Source organism: Nerophis ophidion, linkage group LG05 (genome assembly GCF_033978795.1).
Source record: "Nerophis ophidion isolate RoL-2023_Sa linkage group LG05, RoL_Noph_v1.0, whole genome shotgun sequence".
Lineage (NCBI taxonomy): Eukaryota > Metazoa > Chordata > Actinopteri > Syngnathiformes > Syngnathidae > Nerophis > Nerophis ophidion.
Genome location: NC_084615.1, coordinates 64,651,142 through 64,675,174, shown reverse-complemented (window position 1 = coordinate 64,675,174; position 24,033 = coordinate 64,651,142). Strand labels below are relative to the sequence as shown.

Below are 24,033 nucleotides of genomic sequence, written 5' to 3'. Positions count from 1 at the left end.
GATAGGTTGATTGGCAACACTAAATTGGCCCTAGTGTGTGAATGTGAGTGTGAATGTTGTCTGTCTATCTGTGTTGGCCCTGCGATGAGGTGGCGACTTGTCCAGGGTGTACCCCGCCTTCCGCCCGATTGTAGCTGAGATAGGCCCCCCCCCCCCCCGCGACCCCGAAATGGAATAAGCGGTAGGAAATGGATGGATGGATGGACTTCAAGAAATACCACTACAAATGGGCAATATTTTGCACTGTTATACAATTTAATAAATCAGAAACTGAAGATTTTGTGTTGTATTTTACTTCTTCATCTCTTTTTTTCAACCAAAAATCCTTTGCTCTGATTAGGGGGTACTTGAATTAAAAAAAATGTTCACAGGGGGTACATCAATGAAAAAAGGCTGAGAACCACTGGTTTAATCCATCCATCCATCCATCCATCCATTTCCTGCCGCTTATTCCCTTTGGGGTTGCGGGGGGCAGGGCGCTGGATGTTGTTTTAAAAAGTGATTGTAGCGGCAAACAGCTGTCTCGTCAGCTGATGCGCGAGCTCGCAAAAGCGGCGACTTAATTGGCAACCAGCCAAACCCCATTTAAAAACAAACAAACAAACAAACAAACAAACAAAAAAACAAAAAACAAAAAAACAAACAAAAAAAATAATATATATATATATATATATATATATTCGGCATTAGTTCAGCCAGTCTGTTTATATGATCAAAGCCGATCTATTCGCGCAGCGCGCTCCCGTCTCACCTGCTGGTGCGCGAGCCCGATAATTAGACAGCTGCGTCTAATCAAGGAGTGCATAAGACGCCACCGCAGCGCTGACTGGAAGAAAGTTCACTATCCTTGATTTTAACCCAGAGTTGTGCCAAAAAAGTATCAAAACCAAAAGCTGAACGGACAGCCGGTAAGTTTAAGCTTTATTTCTCTTTGTGGGTGTGACTTACCTGTTGCACTGGTGAGATGGGATGGAGTGGGAGAGGTAGTGTGCATGTAGTGTGCCTTGTCTGGAGGCTAAATACACAGTTTGTTAAAAACATTGGGAAGGAAATGGTAACGCATATTCTTTACTTGGTCTGATAAATGTTGGAACAGTTTGCTTCATCCGGAGGGTGAAGTTGCTCAATTTCAAATGTTGGATTGAACTGTGCTGGATCATTGGCTGTGAGTGAGGGCTTAGGAAACTTGTAATTTTTCTACCAGTAGACAGCTTTTAAGATTGGGTGTTTCACTGCTAAATTGATAATGCATCTATGTTGGATATGTATATTAAATCCATCCATCTTCTTCCGCTTATCCGAGGTCGGGTCGCGTGGGCAGCAGCCTAAGCATGGAAGCCCAGACTTCCATCTCCCCAGCCGTTTCGTCTAGCTCCTCCCGGGGGATCCCGAGGCGTTCCCAGGCCATCCGGGAGACATAGTCTTCCCAATGTGTCCTGGGTCTTCCCCGTGGCCTCCTACCAGTTGGACGTGTCCTAAACACCTCCCTAGGGAGGCGTTCGGGTGGCATCCTGACCAGATGTCCGAACCACCTCATCTGGCTCCTCTCGATGTGAAGGAGCAGCGGTTTTACTTTGAGTTCCTCCCATATGACAGAGCTTCTCACCCTATCTCTAAAGGAGAGCCTCGCCACCCGGCAGAGGAAACTCATTTCGGTCGCTTGTACCCGTGATCTAATCCTTTCGGTCATGACCCAAAGCTCTGACCATAGGTGAGGATGGGAACGTAGATCGACCGGTAAATTGAGAGCTTTGCCTTCCGGCTCAGCTCTTTCTTCACCACAACGGATCGGTACAACGTCCGCATTACTGAAGACGCCGCGCCGATCAGGATCCGTATATTAAATATGTATATAAAATAGGTGGTTAATTGGTGAGGTATTTATGTATCTGGGGTTTCACGGTGGAAGAGGGGTTAGTGCGTCTGCCTCAGAATACGAAGGTCCTGCAGTCCTTGGTTCAAATCCAGGCTCTGGATCTTTCTGTGTGGAGTTTGCATGTTCTCCCCGTGACTGCGTGGGTTCCCTCCGGGTACTCGGGCTTCCTCCCACTTCCAAAGACATGCACCTGGGGATAGGTTGATTGGCAACACTAAATTGACCCTAGTGTGTGAATGTTGTCTGTCTATCTGTGTTGGCCCTGCGATGAGGTGGCGACTTGTCCAGGGTGTACCCCGCCTTCCGCCCGATTGTAGCTGAGATAGGCGCCAGCGACCCCGAAAGGGAATAAGCGGTAGAAAATGGATGGATGGATTTATGTATCTGCATATTGGGTTTTCTGATGCATTTAATTGTTTCTGGGGTTAAACGTATTTAATATGTATCTTGGTGCATTTATGTTGACAAGTTATTTAAAATCTGTTTTAACTTAAAGGGAAAATATTAGTCAATTTTATCACACTTGTTTAATGGTTAAAAGTTCGATAGCCTAATTAGTAATTGTAAATTATGGGATTAATAATTGATTGATTTTGTACAGCATGTTAATCTTGTGGTGTTTTGTCCTTCAAGGTTTTTCACCTAAAAGCTAAAAACTAAGACTGCTAAAAGATCCTAAAGACTACAAAAAGCTACCAAAGACTCCAAAAGCTCCTAAAAGCTACCAAAGGCTGCAAAAAAAAAGGCAAAATAAGCTGTTTCATTGTTTGAATAAATTGTTGCAAACTAAAGGAAAATAGAAGGGTGAAAAAAAATGACTGGTCTTTTTGGGTGAAATCCAGAAGCCATATTCAGCATTTGTACATCCTTTCAAGTGTGGGATAAGCACAGCTAAAAAAAGCAGAACACTGTATATGATTAAGAAGAATTGGTATTTCTAGCAATCACAAGGTGTTTACATTATTAGCATTATTAATCAATCAAAGTTTATTTATATAGTCCTTTTTCACAAATTCCTTAAAGGGCTTCATAAACCTTAACATCCTCGGCTCTGATCCCACATCGGGGCAAGAAAAAACTAAACCCAATGACAAAAATTAGAAACCTTGGAAGGGACCTCCAGATATCACCTACCCCCAGTTTATGATGCTTTTGTCATAAATAAAGCATTAGAAATGTGTTTAAAACCTTACCTTATACTTTATCTACATCATTTTTACTGTAAACATTTTTGGTTTTCTAGATTTTTTTTTTAAAGCAATCATACTCTTCTCAGTTCATGGTCTTTGTAATGTATTTTTGTTGTCCGTGTTGCTCTTTTTGTAGTTTGTGAAAACTGGCAGATGATCGTTGTCCTTTTTGAGCAGATCGCTTGTAGTATCAAAATCATTGGTAAAAATATAATCACTAAGCGCGACACAATGTCCTGTGATTCTGCCTTGCTTTGTGATTTTACGATACAAACTAATGCTATACATTGTTGCCTTTGCTTATTAGGGTTAAATAGTTTAATATTAAAGTAACCACTTAATATTAAAAATGTTTTGATTCAGTCCTCAAACGTTTCAATACTTGACTTTATGCATTCTAAGATATTATCACGAGCAAGTGACATTTATTAACACTTTGTAGTTCAGACTCTTCACCAGGTACACCGTTACTTCTCTGTTTTTGTTGGTTCTGTTGATGTAATTTATTTCCAAATCAAAATATTTTCCTTTATCATCAATCCATGTTTTTTTGTCAGCTATCACGTTGAAGGGTTCAGTGAATTAGTTTAAATATCGCTTCCTTCATGTTGTTGTAATTTGCGTACAAGCTTCTGCTGTTGACATGAATAATTGACAGTTTGTTGTCACATTCAATGTTTCTATTATATTTTTCATTTGTGTGATAAACAATTGTTACTGAAGTGGGAGAAACATTTTTCATCTGGATCTAAATCATTCTCCAAATCCTGGCTTTTATGGTCTTTGTTGCAGAAGTTTTTCCAGGTCTATATTTTCTTGATCAGCAATCTCTAATGTTGTTTCTATAGTCTCTATAAGTGTAGATGAATGTGCTCCTGAATCCAGATCATCTTGCTTAGTAGTAATAATAATGGTGTGAAATTAGTCAACATTGTTTACAAGACTGGTGACAAACACCAGTTTACAAACTACGGACCTGTTTCTCTACTTCTACAGTTTTCTAAAATTGTTGAAAAACTTTTTAACAACAGATTGGACACATTCATAAATAAAAATAAAAAAAAACACTCACAGACAACCAATACAGATACAGAGCCAACATTTCAACATCAATGGTATTAATGGAAATAACGGAAGAGACGAGCAATGCAATAGATAGTAAAACATATGCTGCTGCAGTGTAAATAGATTTAACAAAAAAAATTAAAATAAAGCAAAATATGTTCTAGACTAAAAATCACTTCATATTCTTACTGCTCGCTAGTGTTACTATTTGAGTTATTGTGCAGAAATATAAGAAACTACAAATGTGTGCTTCATTCCTTAACGGTGTTACTAAAAAGATCACTTAGAATAATATATAATGCTGGATATAGAGAACATACGAACCCATTATTTAGTAAATTAAAAATGATAGAAATTCAACAATTTGGTGCATTTACAAACAGCTAAAATGATGTTCAAAGGAAACTATAACCTGTTACAACAACTCTAAACAAAAGAGAAATATAAGCTTAGAGGACAATCAAATTTAAAACATTTGTTTGATTGAAATATTTATTTCAAACCTGAACAGTACAACAAAACACTATTTTTTCCCTTTTTTTTTTTTTTACATTTTGGCAGAGATAATCACGCAAGGCTTGAAAAGGGGTTGGATGAAGCAGATGCTTATACTATCCCAACCCCTCTCACTCATTCCACATTTAACATAAACAATATAATACAAGAACAATATTATATAAAAAAAACAAGAAAAACTATTTTACACTAACAATACTATAGTACAACTGTTATTATGAGACGAGAACAAACAAACAAACACACACACACACAGGCCCAAACACTCTCTGACCATAGACATCTATCCCATCGCTCTGTGCTGAGGGCATCACCCTCTTTCCTCCTCGTTCTTCTTTTTTAAACAGTGTTTTAAACTAAATCATTGTTGAACACATTTTTAAGTTGTCCCATGAGTTGTTCCACAGACTGACTCCACGCACTGAAATGCACATTGATTTTAAAGTTGTGCTAAATTTAGGCAAATATGATTTGTTTCCTCTTGAACTGTAACTATGGTAATCATCTCTGTCATGGAATAGGTTCTGTATATTGGATGGTAGAGAGTTTTGGGATGCCCTAAACATAATTTGAGCAGTTTTAAAGTTGATCACATCGTTCAGTTTAATTTGCTTTAAGTCCATAAATAGTGGATTTGAATGATGTCTGTAGTGAACATTGGACACAATCCTGATAGCCTTTTTCTGCAGAGTGACTAAAGGCTGTAAATGTGATTTATAACAATTTCCCCAGACTTCAACACAATCGTTTAAATATGACATAATAAATGAATGATAAAATAACAGCAGAGCATTGGTGTTCAATAAATGACATGATCTCCTCATCATTCCAACATATTTAGCAACTTTTGTCCTCAGGTAACTTATATGAGGCTTCCATGAGATATTTTCATCTATTACCACTCCTAAGAAATAATTTTGTTGAACATATTCTATTGGTGTATCATCAGCAACAATCCTGATCGGTATTATACTTTTGCGATTGCTAAAGAGCATTGTTTTGGTCTTCTTTAAATTCAGAGACAATTTGTTCATATTACACCAAGTTTTTTCACTTTATCATCTCCTCAGTTACAGAGGCCAGAAGTTGCTTCATGTCATCACCTGCACATGTGATTGTTGTATCATCAGCAAAGAGGATGAACTTCAGCAGTGTTGATACTTTACATATTTCGTTGATATATATTTTTTAAATTCGTGTGGGTCCCAGTATCGAGCCCTGGGGGACTCCACAGGTTCTGTTCATGTGTAGATTGATGTTGGTCCATCTGAACAATCTGCTGTCTCTCATTTAAGTAGCTCTCCAGTCATTTCCCTGCCAATCCCCTTATGCTGTAGTTTTCCAGTTTATTTTCCAAAATCTGGTGGTCAATGGTATCGAAAGCCTTTTGTAGGTCAATAAAAATTCCTATTACAAATTTATTCTTAATACCATTAGTAATCTTCTATTAAATCAATTAAGGCTAATGAAGTTGACCTATTTTGTCAATCAGATAATTTGTGCTTTTCAATGAAGCCACAAAGTTTATTATCAAATAATTTTTCCAATATTTTTGATAATTGCTGCAGGAGGGAGACAGGCCGGTAAATTGTAAGGTGGTGTTTGTCTCCAGATTTGAAGATAAGGATGACTTTGGAGAGTTTTATTTGTGAAGGAAATTGTACAAGTCGAAAAGATAAATTGCTGATGTGTGTGAATGGTTTGATTTCTTCCGCTAGGTTCCGGACCGTCCTCATGTCGAGGTCATAAATGTCACGTGATGTTTTGTTCTTGCTTTTCTGAATAACCTCCAAGACTTCCTTTTCGACAGTTGGAGTAAGGAACATTGAATAAGGATGTTTTTCAATTAATTCCATGGGCTGTTCATCTATTGGGATTTTTTTTGCCAGTTTAGGCCCAATATTAACAAAAAACATATTAAAGCTGTCAGCAATCATCTTCTTGTCAGTTATGATTTGATCGTTCTCAACAAAAAACTCCGGATAACAAGGACAGTTTGAACCATGCCCAATAATTGTATTTAATACCTTCCAAATTCCCTTTATATAATTTTTCTTTTGGATTAATAGTTTGGTGGTTTATTCTTTCCTGCTTGCTCTTAATATGCTGGTTAATTTATTTTTATAGGTTTTGTACTTTAGTTCATTTTCTATGGTTTGATGCCTACAAAAAGTCCTATATAAATGTTCTTTTTGCAAGCGTTCGCAAGCCCTTTGGTTATCCAGGGAGTTTTTTTTGGAGTTACTTAAAGTGCATTTTTTGATGGGGCAGTGTGTATCATAAAGTGAGAAAAAAATGTAATGAAAAAAATTATAAGTTGCATTTACATCTGACGTTTGAAAAACAGAAACCCAGTTTTGTTTCGCTAAATCATTTTCAAGTGCTGTTAATGAGCGTTCAGTTGTGGCTCTTCGATAATATTCACTTTTTAAAGGTTTGGATATTTTGCGGTTATTATTGTACACCATGAACACCGGTAAATGATCACTGACGTCACTCACTAACAAGCCTCCAGTTACAGTCTGACCTACAATGTTACAGAATATGTTGCCAATACGTGTGGTGCTGTGTGTTGTGATTCTTGTGGGTCTTGTATTCAGCCCATGGAGAACATGCTGTCAATAAATTCTGCTCTGTGGTTGTGCTTATTAGGATTCAAAAGGTTGATATTAAAGTCACCGCATACTATATATTTTTTGTTCCTTTTCATTTTTCCATCCATTCATTAAATATTTTCAAGTCGGATCCGGGTGTTCTATAAACGCAGCTTACAATAATGTGTTTCCTGTTTAAAAATGGCAATTCCACAGTGACGCATTCAAAGAGTTCCTCAACAGCTAAACACATATCATTTACAATACTACTGTTGATATTTTTGTCCACATACAGTGCATTTCTATGGACGTACAACACTAAAAACCTTGAGCATATCAGTATGTGAAATTAAATAATGGAATGGATTTACCAAAGAAATCCAACAAAGCACCTTTATAATTCAGTTTAATAGACTGTTCACACTACAAGTGTTCACAAAGTACAAAGAACAATTATGAACATCTTGAACTTTTTTCTTTTTTCTAAATAAAGATTATTTCTGTATTTGATATATGTTTACTTACTATGTTAATTATTTATTCACTGTTCTGTTACAGAAAACAAGGAAATATTGCTAAAATATGAAAAGGTATAGGATTAAATAAACTCAGCTTATTCCTACTACTTTTCGAACGTGCTGCAATGAAACAAGTGGAAATATGTCATGCGTTACATTGTATCGTATGCATGTTCGAAATAAACTGAAACTGACCCTATAGTGTGAATGTTGTCCGTCTTTCTGTGTTGGCTCTGCGATGAGGTGGCGACTTGTCCAGGGTGTAACCCGCCTTCCGCTCTATTGCAGCTGAGATAGGCTCCAGCACCCCCCGCGACCCCGAAAGGGACAAGCAGTAGAAAATGGGTGGATGGCTTAAACTGAAATGTAGACGATATAATTTGTCACCGACAACTATACGTGATGTACATTTATTTCTTACTACACTTACTGTCACCAGGTTTTAAGCAAATTAATGTCTTGCAGTTAAGTAAAACGTTTCAAAACGTGCCTGGATTACATTTTGACTACAAACTTGCATTTGTGTCCAAATGGGGTATTTTCTTATACATTTTAAATATGCAAGTGAGTAATAACCTGTGATTAATCATGATTAATCACAGCTCAAAAGTGTGATTATTCTGATTTACTAAATTAATCACTGGACAGCCCTAGTTATTGTAAACATGCTAATAACTACATTACATAGACGGTGTGTATAGATACAACCTTAAAACAAGAGTTTGGATGTATTTTAAGGACTTTTATAGGCAGAATAGAGCGACTCGGTAGGCTCCATTGTAAACAGACTTTGGATCGCATTTATTTACTATTTAGAATGCATTAAAAACAGGAAACCTTATGAGTTCTTGTCTTACATAAGGATTGTGAATGATAGGCAACATTCCAAAGAAGTGCAGATCCCTTTTTAAATGAAATCATCACATACCTTTATTGTTCAAAGTCACAACTGTGCAAACAGTCTTGAACGTTTGCACACTAATTGGAGTTGGACATATTTTGAGTGTCATGAATTGTCATTCTTTAAAAAACACCCAAATCAATTTTGGCTGCATCTCCTTCCTTCACCTTGAACACAATGTCCACCACATCTAATTATGGCCTTTGACTTTGCACTCTGAAAAGAAAGAAAATCCTATCCGCATGGGGCCTTTGATGTCGGTTAGGGACCATACATTAAAGTGAGTGTGAAATATCGTGCAGGCCATGGGGGCATTCATTACAACCAGCCGGACTCGCCTTATGGCTTTCATCCTCTTTCTGTGGCCTGGCGCGACTAAAATGTGGACAGAAAATATATAAGCTGACGCAACACACATTTCTCCAGCATGTGTGATGAAAATGCACATGTGTAGTTGAAAACTAATATTTTGCCTTCAGCTCACACGCTTTATCTTGTGCAGACGACAGATGGAAAGACATATTTATGTTGCATTGACCTGAGGAAAACAAACTACTGTATAGCAGATATTTTAAAGCCAACTCACTTGAGTAGGTGTTTTGTAACTGTGTAGCTATGAGACTATAGTTGATGTATTTAAACCATAATGCGAGCAGTATATGGTAATCTATACATTTTTTCCAGTTTTAATTCCACTTTTGTTACAGCTTGACGATTTGGTTCTTTATTAGTTCTCTTATCCATTCTTCTTTAAAAAAAAAAAAAAAAAAGAGGTAACAAAAAGGTGGGTTGACTTTAATTTTGGATGGTTTAAGGCTAACATGACCTTACAAAGCCAACAGTGAGGTTTTAAGAGGCACATAGCATGGAAAGAAATGTTTTGGAAAATAAATATAAGAACGAAATATTCTTCTGTAGAGTTTAACAAAATAAAACATGTAGGAATTGTACAAGAATAGATAGATGGATAGCACTTCATTGATTCCTTCAGGAGAGTTGCCTCAGGAAAATTCAAATTCCAGCAGCAGTGTACAAAAATTAGATCGAAAGTAAATAGTAAATAATGGAGCTTTAAATGGAAATAAAATAGAAAATATAACAATTAAAAAAAACTAATAAAAAGCAACAAATAAGAAAAATATAACAGTAAAAATAAGAATATAACAAGAGAAACTAGGTAGTAGTGACCATGTCATGAAAATGTATTGCACTGTTTTTGTTGCAGTTTATTACAGCATTGTTATTGTTTTGCATCCCCTTTCATCCTAGTACCCCTCTTCATTGGAATTGCCAATTTGTGGGGACGCAAGCTGCCACCCTTTTGAAAAATCTGAACGACTGGCCGAGTCTAGCGGCTGCTAACTGGCTCCCATGACGCCAGGACCCCCACATTCTTGTCATCAAGGGCAAGGGAGGCTGAGAGCTTGTCTTGGTATACTGTAGTGTTGATTTTATGGATTTGTTTTATGAATTTTTAAGTGTTCTTTGTAACTTTTATCCCAAAAAGCTCAGGATTTCGCTAATTTAATCGAATGTGCCTTATTTGTATACTAAACAAAAATGTATAACATTGACAGCAACTTACCCCAGCAATACCCCCCCATCTTGCTGACTTATTAGACGTCCCTGATTTTGCAGCAGCTTATCCCCAACATGTTGACAAATGTTTGGTAATGTTATAGTACAGCTAGTGTGCAGGGTTTTAAGTGTCTGTTTGCAATAGAATAGGGCGGCGTGTCAAACGTACGGAAGATGAGTTTGCTCTATATAAAAATGAGCTGCATTTTTTAGTGAAAGAAAGTGCTGTTCTAAACGTGTCCACTGGATGTCGCAATAGCAAATCAAGTGTCACCCATTTCACACGTGACAGTGTTTAAAGATGATGTGTCAGCTGACTTTGAGTGCCCTCTGGATTAGCTGCCACTACTACAATCAGCACAGGTGTAAGCAATCAGCTGCTACTGTTGTGGTTGGCAGAAATTGGCGGCAGTATTGCTGCACTCTTTCATTATACATTTTTCACAACAAATAAAATAACAAAATGGTAAGATGCTAAGCTTAAGTGAATTTGACCATCATCTTTGTAGTTCCATGCAGCGCTTGCAATTAGTTGAATGCACGATGTGCGCACCCTTTACTGTGTGTTTGTACATTTTTTATGTTTGTATTATTTTATTTTATGCTGAATCTACCATGTTCACATCAGACTCAAAATCTCCTTTGTCCCACATGCCATTAAACTGTACAACTCCTCTTTGGGGAGGGAGGCAGGGGGTACTAGGATGACAAGGGATGCAAAACAATAACAGTACAATACTTTTTCATAACATAGTCACTACTGCCTAGTTTCTCTTGTTATATTGTTATTTTACTGTTACTTTTTATTCCTATTGTTGCTTTTTATTTTTATTCTTGTAATGTTTTATATTTTGTTTCCATTTTTACCCCCTTTTATTTACTGGTTACTTTTTTAATTGATCACAACTCTGTACATTGCTGCTGGAATTTGAATTTTCCTGAAGGAATAAATAAAGTACTATCTATCTACAAAGTTTGTATCTATCTATCTTCACATTGGTTAAATTTGTAGTTATGTCATCCTTAATTTCGGCTTTGGTGTAATTTTGATAACTGTGGTTTGTATTGTAATATTTGAATGATAATAAATATATGTGTTGTGGCAGATGCAGATTTCACCAATGTGGCGGTTTGGGGAAACACTTTTCCAAACATTTTTCGTGAACTGCCAACATGTGAATTCAAAACAGGAAGTGTTAAAAATGTAATGGGTTTGTGAAAACAGAGAGACAAAATATATATTTGTGTTCTTCATGGTGTTTTTGAAAGTGCACCAATATATTTCCTCAGAGTTTTCAAATAAATTGAAATGTTTTGTCAAGAGGATTATTTATAACATGTACACTTTCAGAATGAGTTTGTTCTGTTTACAGCCAAAGTACGACAAAGAAAACAGTTTTCTTTATTTTGAAGTTTTTTTTAATGTCACAATTTTACCAGTACGGCCTGTGTGGGAATGGTTTTTCCTCCATACTGCCCCAGAGCTAAAGTGAGTTTCACTCCCCTGGAATAGGCGTTAGAACATTTTCTGCATAAAATCATTAACCTTGTATTATTCAGAATGAAGGTTTTGTTCAGTGACGTGCATGGGGATCATGTGAAGTGATGACTATGAGTAACTCAAGGCAGGCGCTTGTTTTTCATGACAAGGCCAACCTTTGGCTTAATACTTGAGAGTCATTGAAGAAAGTCAATCGCCTGATCGGTTGTGATGTTCTTCTATTATTTAGCCAAAGAATGCGCTTTGAGCGTCATGGTATACATATGCTCTGACAGAATCCAGAGTTTTACTCATGTTTTTGTCGTCCAACTGTGACCTATGAAGTTTTGTATTATTTTTTTGTCTGAGGGAATTATTTAGACCAAATATTTTATATACCTCTCTTTATGCAGCATTGCTATAGCATTCAACATGGTAATAGTTGCTGGTCAAGAAATACGTTTGTAAGAATAACAATGCTATCTTGCTGAAATATCAACATGGCTACAAAATACAGTAACTGTTTAACCCTAAATCATAAGAAAACAGTCTCAATGTGTTTCCCTTTAAAGAAACAATCATTTAATGTAATTCAGGTCAACATCAATCAAAATAAAATAGAGCAGGTAAAGGAATATAAATATTTGGCTGTTATTTTGGACCCTAAGCTAAAATTGGATGGCCATATTATAAAAAAATCACTATGACCATACAAAAAAATATAAATTGTTTCAGGCAAATTAAATTAAGTGAAGTGAATATTTATATAGCGCTTTTTCTTTAGTGACTCAAAGCGCTTTACATAGTGAAACCCAATATCTAAGTTCCATTTAAACCAGTGTGGGTGGCACTGGGAGCAGGTGGGTAAAGTGTCTTGCCCAAAGACACAACGGCAGTGACCAGGATGGCGGAAGCGGGGATCGAACCTGCAACCCTCAAGTTGCTGGCATGGCCACTCTACCAACAGAGCTATTCCGCCCCTTCCTATCATGAAAATTTACAGTGAATTCCACAGGGGCCACTTTCGGTCTGTGGACCTCAAAACTCGAAATTAATTATAATCACACATCTCCTACTCATAGGCCTTGTGGTTAGAGTGTCTGCCCCAAATTAGACCTTGTTTGTATGTTCAAGCTGCACAAGTTTACATGCATGCAATGACTTTATCCCATAGGTCTTAATGTGCCATGGTCTGGGGACAGGCCACGAGATGTTTAGTGAAGCCTCTGTTATTATATAAACAATCCCTAAAGATATTTAAGTCAAAACCAATTAAGCATCATCACTGCCAAAAATATAACATACGTTTTGATCATTTTATACATTTCTTTTTTTTAAAAGCTATTTTTAAATGTCTTAATGGATTGACTGGTGTGACTTGTCAAGAAAATACAAAGATACATAGGTGAAGGTGTGCAGACTCGAACTGCACTCGGTGGGAGCTGTGGAGTGAAAGGTTGCCAGACGACTCTGGGTCAGTCTGCGTTCTCAGTGAAGGCCTTTACATCTGTGGAACTCTCTGCCACTGGAGTTAAGCTCCCAGTTGGACATGAAACTTTTCTCCACAAAACTGAAAAAGTGGCTTAAGGAAAATCATAAGTGTGAACACCTGATCTGGATGTAGCATTACCCTAAATTGATTAATGTGGACCCCGACCTAAACAAGTTCGAAAAACGTATTTGGGTGTTATCATTTAGTGGTCAGTTGTATGGAAGTCTCAATCAATCAAAAAGGATAGACAAATGGGGCCAATTATTTTCAATGTGTTTTTATTTTGTACTTTTCTTAATCCTTTTGTATCCAATCAATCCAATCCACTTTATTTATATAGCACATTTAAACAACAATAACGTTTCCAAAGTGCTGCACAGCCATGTTAAAAACAATTGTAAAAAATAATAAATAAATAAATAAATAAAATAAAATTAAAAACAAGTGTATATATATATATATATATATTATGCTCCACCAATGACTGGATAAAAACAAAAAATAAATGAATATAAATATGATTAAAAACTATTTTAAAGGGTAAAATCAATTAAAACAGTAAAATAGAAATCAAAGTGTATAAAAAACACAGAGGACAACAGAGAACAGAGGACCACACAACTCACGTAGTGTTGAAAGCCAAAGAATAAAAGTGGGTCTTAAGACGAGACTTAAAACACTCCACTGTGGAAACAGTTTGAACATGGAGCGGCAGAGTGTTCCAGAGCTTAGGGCCGACCACAGAGAAGGCCCTGTCTCCGCTGGTCTTAAGTCTGGTCTTGGGCACCACGAGCTGGAACTGGCTCTCGGACCTCAGAGCGCGCGCAGGAATGTAAATTTGGATAAGGTCCGCGATATATTGAGGTTCCAGTCCATGTAAATATTTAAAAACAAACAGCAATGTTTTAAAATCAATTCTAAAATGAACAGGGAGCCAATGCAAACTCTGAAGAATTGGGGTTATATGCTGGCGTTTCCTGGCCCCTGTTAAGTCGTGCTGCCGCGTTCTGGACTAACTGCAACCGGGAGAGAGCTTTTTGGCTAATGCCAGCATAAAGTGCATTGCAGTAGTCCAGGCGACTACTGTATGTGTTCTACACTTCTCTCATCTTTTTTTAAAAGCCTAACCTGGTACGAGGGTTGCAAATTGGCCTGTGGCTGGGAGTCTTATGTACTTTGACATCGGTTACCTGTTGGTAGCAATGTTTAATTGTACTGTCCCAGTCAAATAAAGACATGAATGAAGGAATTCTGGCCAACTTCGCTAACATATAGTTTCCAAAAAAGGCTTACACTTTATTAAATATTGATTAATCTTACTTTTAATTACAGTAAAAGTATTGGAATCAGTCAGTAAGTTTCAATGCAGTAAATTAGTCTGATTTCTCAAATGATTAATTTTTTTTGTATTTTCACACGCATGTGTAAAGTCCAAGTGTCCGTGCACACTCTCAAATGCAACAATTCGTCATACACCATATGCTTCCCATTCACTGAAATTCTTTTCCAGTTAACCTATGATGTCGCGTGAGGATTTATGGATCCTTACAAGTGATGTCTGGTGTAATATTGGCACAGATTACACATATTATGTCTGTTTTTGTTGTTATTGTTGTTTTGTCCTGTCTTGCTTCTCAGGCAAATCATATTGTTGATGTAGATGCTGTACAAATTTACTTTACAGAAGAGAAGTGTGGGATACTTCTCTTGCTGCTTTATTCATATTTGACTTAAATGTATTTATATTATTTGTTGCAGGAGGGGATTGAAAAGAGGAAAAAAAGGAAGACAGAGAGACAAAAACAACACCAGAAAACACAACTATACCAACAACAATACAACAACATCAGCAAATACGATTTGTGATAGTAATGCGAAATAAGATAATAAAAGTGATAGCAAAGAAGCAGTTAGTGAAATAAATAACACCGAAATGACAATGAACATTATTACACTACTGTCAGGACTATGACTTTGATTGTTTTTCCGATGCAAAGGAAAGTTGGCACGAGCGAGACGCGAATGTGAGTACATATTTATTTATTACTAACACTAACAAACTAGTCGCCAGGCTGACCACTTGGCAACTACAGGTTTAAATAATGAACAGAAGTGCTAACAGGAGTGAGACATGAAGACAAGGGCGTGACATGAAGACATACCAACTCAAACTACTGAGTTGGCATGGTAACAAAGAAAACAAGAAACTGCTGGAACAGGAACTGAGTGTCCGAATAATAAAACCAACCATGACAAAAACAAAACATGATCCCATGGGCGTGACAACTACAAATGGAGCAATACATGTACCAATAGAAATAGCACTATTGATAATGAATAATAATCATTTACCTCTATTATCACCAATACAATTGCTCAAATGCACCAATACATATATGTAATGAAAACTTGAAATACAAAATAAAGCTGATAAATGTATTAGATTAGATTAGATAGTACTTTGATTATTCCTTCAGGAGAGTTCTATATTATATTAAACCTTGTTGATTGATATAGTAGCAACATATTACGTCTCTAACGGCTACGCTGATGTTAAATAGCAGACAGTATCAACAAATGATCTTGGATTGCACTATGAGCATGACGCTACTACCAAAAATGTATCGGGTCGGATGCAACGAAAGGTGGCGGAAGAGTTTTTTTTAGAAGGAATTTTTGGACGAAAATCATTGTAAATATGGACGCTTTAGTTTTCTCCTTTTTATATACTTGCTTCATTATCTTTCATCTCATTTTTATTTGGTTCAGGAGTCCAAATATAACCGGAATTTTACATTCCCTTAGCTGCCTTCTTAAATAAATCTCTGTTAATTTTTTTCTACCATTGATGCGTTTCAAAATGTTATGTTCATTTTATTTGTGAAGGCAAATAAACAGTCTCCTCTTCATTACAATTGTTGCAACACTTTTATTTAATGGTATCTGCTTCTGGGTTGTATCCCATGCAAAAAAAAAAAAAAAAGAGTGACTGGCGCCTGCGTGATACGAAGGGTCCCCCACCAACCCCTGAGAGATCTGGTTCTAATCGCATAATCCAGGTCCATGATTGGATTAAGTTGTTTAAGGGCCCCAATGACTGGCTTGCCTTTTGGCCCCCAAATGACAAACTGTAGGTAGGGGTGATTGCATAATAAAGAACAGAAAAACATGGTCTTATTTAAATAAACATGACTAATAACTATGCATACATACACCACTATCTTTCAATGCATTCCATATACTGCATGTAAAAGACATATTGTGTTGTACTTGTTTAATAAGACAGATGACTCAATATGTTCCACAAACACTGCATTTATACAGTAAACCCTTTGGAACACTCACTCTCCTTGTATTTGTTCCGATTAAATTTAAATATGTTTTTCTGGACAACACCATGGAAAAATAATCACTCTTTGAGGATCAATCAAACAAATACGCTAACTCGCTTGGCTGCTTCTTGGTGTTGTTACTGTTTTCCTTGCCAACAAAGTGAGCGTGCCTGCAAACACACAATCGGGCATTTTTGCTGAAAAGATTTAGTAGAGAAACATTGACGATAAAGTTCGCAACTTTCGGTGCTAAGAGAAAAGCCCTGCCTCTACCGGAAGTCGCAGATGATGACGTCACAAGTGTGGGGGCTCCTCACATATTCACATTGATTTTAATGGGAGCCTCCAACAAAAAGTGCTATTCGGATGGAGAAAACGACAATTTCCCCATTAAATTGGGCGAGGATGAAAGATTCGTGTTTGAGGATATTGATAGCGACCGACTAGAAAAAAAGTTAAAAAAAAAAACGCGATTGCATTGAGACGGATTCCGATGTTTTTAGACACATTTAGTAGGATAATTCTGGGAAATCCCTTATCTTTCTATTGTGTTGCTAGTGTTTTAGTGAGTGTAATATTACCTGATAGTCTTAGGGGTGTGTCCACGGGTGTCTTGACGCCAGTGTCTCTGGGGAGTCGAAGGCAGCTATGGATGGCACAAGTTCAGCTTTTCTCCGGTAAGAAGCGACTTTTTAACCACAATTTTCTTACCGAAACCTGCTGGTTCACATTCGGTCGTGATTAATGTTCGCTTGACCGAGCTCTGATCCATAGTAAAGTTTCACCTCCGTGTGTTTGTGTGGCTAAAGGCTAAAGCTTCCCAACTCCATCTTTCTACTTTGACTTCTCCAATATTAATAGAACAAATTGCAAAAGATTCAGCAACACAGATCTCCTAAATACTGTGTAATTCTGCCGTTAAAGCAGACAACTTTTAGCTGCGTGTGTGTGCAGCGCTCATACTTCCTAAAAACCCGTGATGTCTTGCGTACACGTCATCATTACACGACATTTTCAAGATGAAACTCCCGGGAACATTGCAATCTAGTAAACTAAAAAGGCCGTATTGGCATGTGTTGCAATGTTAATATTTCATCATTGATATATAAACTATCAGACTGCGTGGTGGGTAGTAGTGGGTTTCAGTAGGCCTTTAAAGCTGCACTCAGATTAATGTTAAGGGCACAGTACTAAATATGAAATATATTTTAGAGTTACTTACAGTTATTTACATTTATATGTTTTATTCCCTGCTTTAAGCTTACAACCTTCTATAACCATGCTGTTTTGATAATGGCTTAGTATGTACAAATTGTTGAAAATATGATACAGTTACACAATATCTCGCATATTATATCATTGTCGTGAAAAAAATGCTCCCTAAATGGGTCGCTGTCTCAGCCTCCAGTACTTAATAAAACAGTTTTCATGGGACCTTTTTATGGGCGAGAGGATAGAGTAGTCAATCCACCACGACTGAAACAAACATTTTTTGTGCAAACACTGGAGGCAGCCGATCATGTGCTTATCTGTTTATGACGCGCTCATGCACTACAGTGGCCTTCTCTGTACTCGTGAACATCCTCAGCAGTCTGATCCCTGGGTCGTGTTGTGTTTCTCATTATGTAGGTTAAAGGCATGTCCAAGTAGGCCTCTATGCGCAACCAAAGTTCACCTTTTTTTTTCGAGGAACATACTGTCTTTGTGGCTACAGAGCGATACGGTAATTGAATGAATCTTTTAGTGATGAATACACCGCATATTGGCGACTGTCTAGCCAACTGGAATGTGGCTCGTTGAGGTGTTGCAGAAGAGATGTCAGTTAAAATGATGAGGCACCGTTAAGCTTTAGGGACCAACCCCCAAACAACCAGGGTTAGTTGTTTGTTGCAAGTTCAGCTGACAATAGACCTTTTTTTTTTGTTTGAAAGTTATTAGGTTTTATTGTTGAATGGAGAAGATGACCAATATCTGTGTTGGTGTAATGCCTAGTAGACACAGCTTGTAACCCTTCTTGCAGTCAGTAGGATATGCAATAGTATAGTCAGCCCTAGGGGCATATGCACTGACCACGTGGCTGAGCATGAGGTCGTCAGACTGTCCATGGCCTTTCTTCCCCCAATGAGTGCATGGTACAGATGTCAGAACTGAAGTCAAAACTCTTTATATGTGTTTAACATTCGTCTTGTGTTAGGGTCGGCACCGACCCGTTTTAGTTTTTAAATGCATAAAAGAACCACATAAATTTATTTTTATGCATCAAGGCTTTTTGACTTTGTCAGGAACCTTTATTTCAACAAAATAAAACTTGTTTTTTTTGTTTCACTAAATTATAAAATGCTCTGGTTGAAATTATGACCTTGGTGTTGTTAGGGTCGGTTTCGACCCAGTTATAAAAATAAGACTATAAAGCACTAAGTAGAGCCAAAACTGAACACACTGACGGCCAGCTCCTCTCCCAATCATGTGAGCTTTAGTGGATTCTCATTTTACCTTGTTATCCAGTACAAAAACAAACAAAATTTATGTGGTTCTTTTATGCATTTAAAAACTAAAATGTCCAGACATTTGAGGTCAATTCAGTGTAGAGTTGTTACCATGTTAAAACTATTAAAATGAAAAAATAAATAAAACAAATTTATTTAAGAGATGTGTTCTAATACCCCTCAGTAATGGTCAGGTAACACAACAACCTTTTTTTTATTTATACCATTCTCTTGAGGTTCGTTTTACTATTTTTTTCAATTGAAATCGAGGGGTATACTGAAAAAAAAAGGCCCAATGGCCCACACCAAAAATATAAAACCAATATTTTCATGGATAAGGAAACCTAACGAGGTAACCAAGAGATGAGAAACAAATTGGATGATAGATAATTGTTTTTAGTGTATTTTACAGCTGATTTAAGACATGGGTCAAAACCGACCCGTTAACATAAGAGATGGTAACAGAAAGCTAACACAAGAGGAAGGTTAATTCAGACAGTGTTAGCTGGAAATAGACATGACAGGCAGTTGTTAATTGATGATTTTATGATGATCTAGTGCTGCATACCTTAAAGGTTAAAGGCACTTTAGTGTATTTTAAGGTTCCACTTGTGATGTTTGGCTGTCATCATGGTGTGGTTTTGTTCTCTTTTGGATGCAGGCGGAATGACAAAGCGTGAAGGTAAGAATGATGATTTATTTCTACTATAAAAACAGACTAGGAAGAAAAACACTTGCATAAAGGCACTACAAACAAACCAACAGAACTACCATGTGAGCTAGAAAGAACGAAAGACGCTAGCATGTGAGCTAGGGAAATAAATGAATAGCGTGGAAGCTAAAAAGTATCAAAAATAGTCTTTACCACAATGAGGGATAGCGATGTCACCTGTTGCTCCGAAAGCAAGTTGTTTAGACTGCGAAGACGAATGAACAAAGGAGGCCCGCTTAAATAAGGACTACAATTAGGAGGCAGGTGTGCATACAAAACACAAGGCAGGTGACACTAATACGTAACCAAACAGGAAGTGCCACCAGGAACTAAGGAAGTCAAATAACAGGACAAAATACAAACACAGAACCAAAAACCAGAATATGCCATGATCCGAGCAGCGGATCATGACACCATTTAGGTCTTTCTGTATGGAGTTTTCATGTGGGTTCTCTCTGAGTACTCCGGCTTCTTCCGCCCTCCAAAGACATGCACCTGGGGATAGGCTGGTTGGCAACTTTAACTGCGATGAGGTGGCAATGTGTCCAGGGTGTCAATCAATCAATCAAATTGTATTTATATAGCCCTAAATCACAAGTGTCTCAAAGGGCAAACAACATCCTCGGCTAAGATCCCACATCAGGGCAAGAAAATAGTCAAACCCAATGGGATTACAATGACAAACCTTGGAGGGGACCACAGATGTGGGGACCCTTCCCCTGAGCAGCCGGTTCAATGAATGTCGAGTTGATCTAGCATAATAGTATGAGAGTCCAGTCCATAGTGGATCTTGCATAATTGCATGAGAGTCCAGTCCAGAGTGGATCTAACATAATAGTGTGAGAGTCCAGTCCAAAGTGGATCTAGCATAAGTGTGAGTCCGGTTCATTGTGGATCAAGTATAAGAGTGTGAGAGTCCATTCCACAGTGGATTTGGCATAATAGTGTGAAAGTCCAGTCCACTGTGGATCTAGCATAATAGTGTGAGAGTCCAGTCCATTGTGGATGTAGCATAATAGTGTGAAGGTCCAGTCCATAGTAGATCTAGCATCATAGTATGAGAGTCCAGTCCATAGTGGATCTAACATAATAGTGTGAGAATCCAGTCCACAGTGAATCCAGCATCATACTAGTATTAGAGTCTAGTCCATAGTGGATCTAGCATAATAGAATGAGAGTCTAGTCCATAGTCCTATTTGCCAACCCTCCCGGATTTTGCAGGAGACTACCGAAATTCAGCGCCTGTCCCGAAAACCTTCCGGGCCAAATTTCCTCCCAAAAATCTCCCGAAATTCAGGGAGAGCTGGAGGCCACGCCCCCTCCAGCTCCATGCGGACCCGAGTGAGGACAGCCTGTTTTCACGTTCGCTTTCCCACAATATACACAGCGTGTCTGCCCAATGACAATATAACTGTGGAATGATCGAGGGCAAGTTCTTGGTTTCTTATGTGGGTTTATTGTTAGGCAGTTTCTATAACGTCCTCCCTGCGCGGTAACAACACACAACAACAGCAGTCACATTTTCATCTACCGTAAAGCAGTTTGTCTGCCGTAAACAGCAATGTTGTGACACTCTTAAACAGGACAATACTGCCATCTACTGTACATGCACCACAACACCTCCAGGCAACACCTCCAGGAAACTTCAAACCTTTACTAATACCCTCCTCCATTCATATCCCATCTCCCCGGATTGTAAATAACCTAATGTAAATAATTAAATGTATTTTTAATGTTTAAACTTGTTCTTATGCTATATGAACTCACTATGTTCTCTGCTCGCTGTACATATCTTACTAAGACCTACACTGTTTCAATGTCCATTTCTCTGTTGATGCAATTGTTGATGACTGAAGTACTGATACCAACCAACGCTCCTCATACCACCCCCCGGATTGTAAATAATGTAAATAATTCAATGTATATACTATGATGATTAAATTGTGTGATGACTGTATTATGCTGATAGTATATTTTTGTACCATGAATTGATTAACTTGGACCCCGACTTAAAAAAGTACAAAAACTTATTCGGGTGTTACCATTTAGTGGTCAATTGTACGGAATATGTACTGAACTGTGCAATCTACGAATAAAAGTTTCAATCAATCAATCAATCATGCATATATATCCACTTCCCTCCATCCTGAAGCCGGATTTAAATGGAAGATGCGAGACTACTGGTCTGGGTAAGGAGTCAGTTAAATTAGAACAAGTTTTTTCTGCTTTGAGTGTTGCATAGTTGGACATGTGTTTTACTGAGGTGGCTAACTATGATGCGTGCAGTTTATCAAAGCAACAAACAAACAATCGGAAAATTCCCGTCGTATCAATTCCTAGATATGGTCGTAATTATACTAAATGCACTGGGCATAATAAACACAACATTATTAATATTGCTACAACGGATAATTTGATCAAAAATTCCCTAAAACAGCCCACTATCTATAATATAGGTTTTTTAAACATAAGATCGTCTCCCAAAACGTTGTTAGTTAATGATATCATCAGAGACAACAATCTTAACGTCATCGGTCTCAGCAAAACCTGGCTTAAACCAAACGACTTTTTTGCGCTAAACGAGGCATGTCCTCCTAACTTTACACATTCGCATATTGCCCGTCCTCTGAAAAGGGGTGGGGGGGGTCGCACTAATATACAACGAAAACTTTAACCTTAGTCCTAACATAAATAATAAATATAAATCGTTTGAGGTGCTTACTATGAGGTCTGTCACACCGCTGCCTCTACACCTGGCTGTTATCTACCGCCCCCCAGGGCCCTATTCGGACTTTATCAATGAATTCTCAGAGTTCGTTGCTGATCTAGTGACACACGCCGATAATATAATCATAATGAGGGACTTTAATATCCATATGAATACCCCATCGGACCCACCGAGCTCCAGACTATAATTGATAGCTGTGGTCTCACACAAATAATAAATGAACCCACGCATCGCAACGGTAATACGATAGACCTAGTGCTTGTCAGGGGTATCACCGTTTCCAAAGTTACAATACTCCCGTATACTAAAGTATTGTCCGATCATTACCTTATAAAATTCGAGGTTCAGACGCATGTTCGGCAAACTAATAATAATAATAACTGCTATAGCAGCCGCAACATTAATACGGCCACAACGACAACTCTTGCTGACCTACTGCCCTCGGTAATGGCACCATTCCCAAAGTATGTGGGCTCTATTGATAACCTCACTAACAACTTTAACAACGCCCTGCGCGAAACCATTGATAACTTAGCACCGCTAAAGTTAAAAAAGGCTCCAAAAAAGCGTACCCCGTGGTTTACAGAAGAAACTAGAGCTCAGAAATTATTATGTAGAAAGCTGGAACGCAAATGGCGCACGACTAAACTTGAGGTGCACCATCAAGCATGGAGTGATGGTTTAATAACTTATAAACACATGCTTACCTTAGCTAAAGCTAAATATTACTCAAATCTCATGCACCGTAATAGAAACGATCCTAAATTTTTGTTTAGTACGGTAGCATCGCTAACCCAACAAGGAACTCCTTCCAGTAGCTCCACCCACTCAGCTGATGACTTTATGCAATTCTTTGTAAGAAAATTGAAGTCATTAGAAAGGAGATTAAAGACAATGCGTCCCAGCTACAACGGGGTTCTATTAACACTGACACGATTGTGTATACGGCGGATAATGCCCTCCAAAATAGTTTCTCTTGTTTTGAGGAAATAACATTAGAGGAATTGTTACAACGTGTAAATGGAATAAAACAAACAACATGTTTACTTGACCCATTTCCTGGGAAACTGATCAAGGAGCTCTTTGTATTATTAGGTCCATCAGTGCTAAATATTATAAACTTATCACTCTCCTCGGGCATTGTTCCCCTAGCATTCAAAAAAGCAGTTATTCATCCTCTTCTTAAAAGACCTAACCTCGATCCTGACCTCATGGTAAATTACCGACCGGTGTCTCACCTTCCCTTTATTTAAAAAATCCTCGAAAAAATTGTTGCGGAGCAGTTAAATGAACACTTAGCGTCTAACAATCTATGTAAAACCTTTCAATCCGGTTTCAGGACAAATCACTCCACGGAGACAGCCCTCGCAAAAATGACTAATGATCTATTGCTAACGATCGATTCTGATGCGTCATCTATGTTGCTGCTCCTCGATCTTAGCGCTGCTTTCGATACCGTCGATCATAATATTTTATTAGAACGTATCAAAGGACGAATTGGTATGTCACACTTAGCCCCGTCTTGGTTTAACTCTTATCTTACTGATAGGATGCAGTGCGTCTCC

The 24,033-nt window shown here is 37.8% G+C and overlaps 1 long non-coding RNA gene across 2 annotated transcripts in view; it reads left to right on the top strand.

Moving 5' to 3' along the window:
• Positions 1-724: 724 nt before the first annotated feature.
• Positions 725-24,033, top strand: part of LOC133553511 (uncharacterized) — a 37,908-nt gene continuing 14,599 nt past the window's right edge. Inside the window, exon 1 of one of the 2 annotated variants that reach the window (XR_009806930.1) lies at positions 725-908. This is a non-coding gene — a long non-coding RNA (uncharacterized LOC133553511). The remainder of the gene's footprint in view (positions 909-24,033) is intronic. The other variant, XR_009806931.1, reaches the window with a different exon arrangement.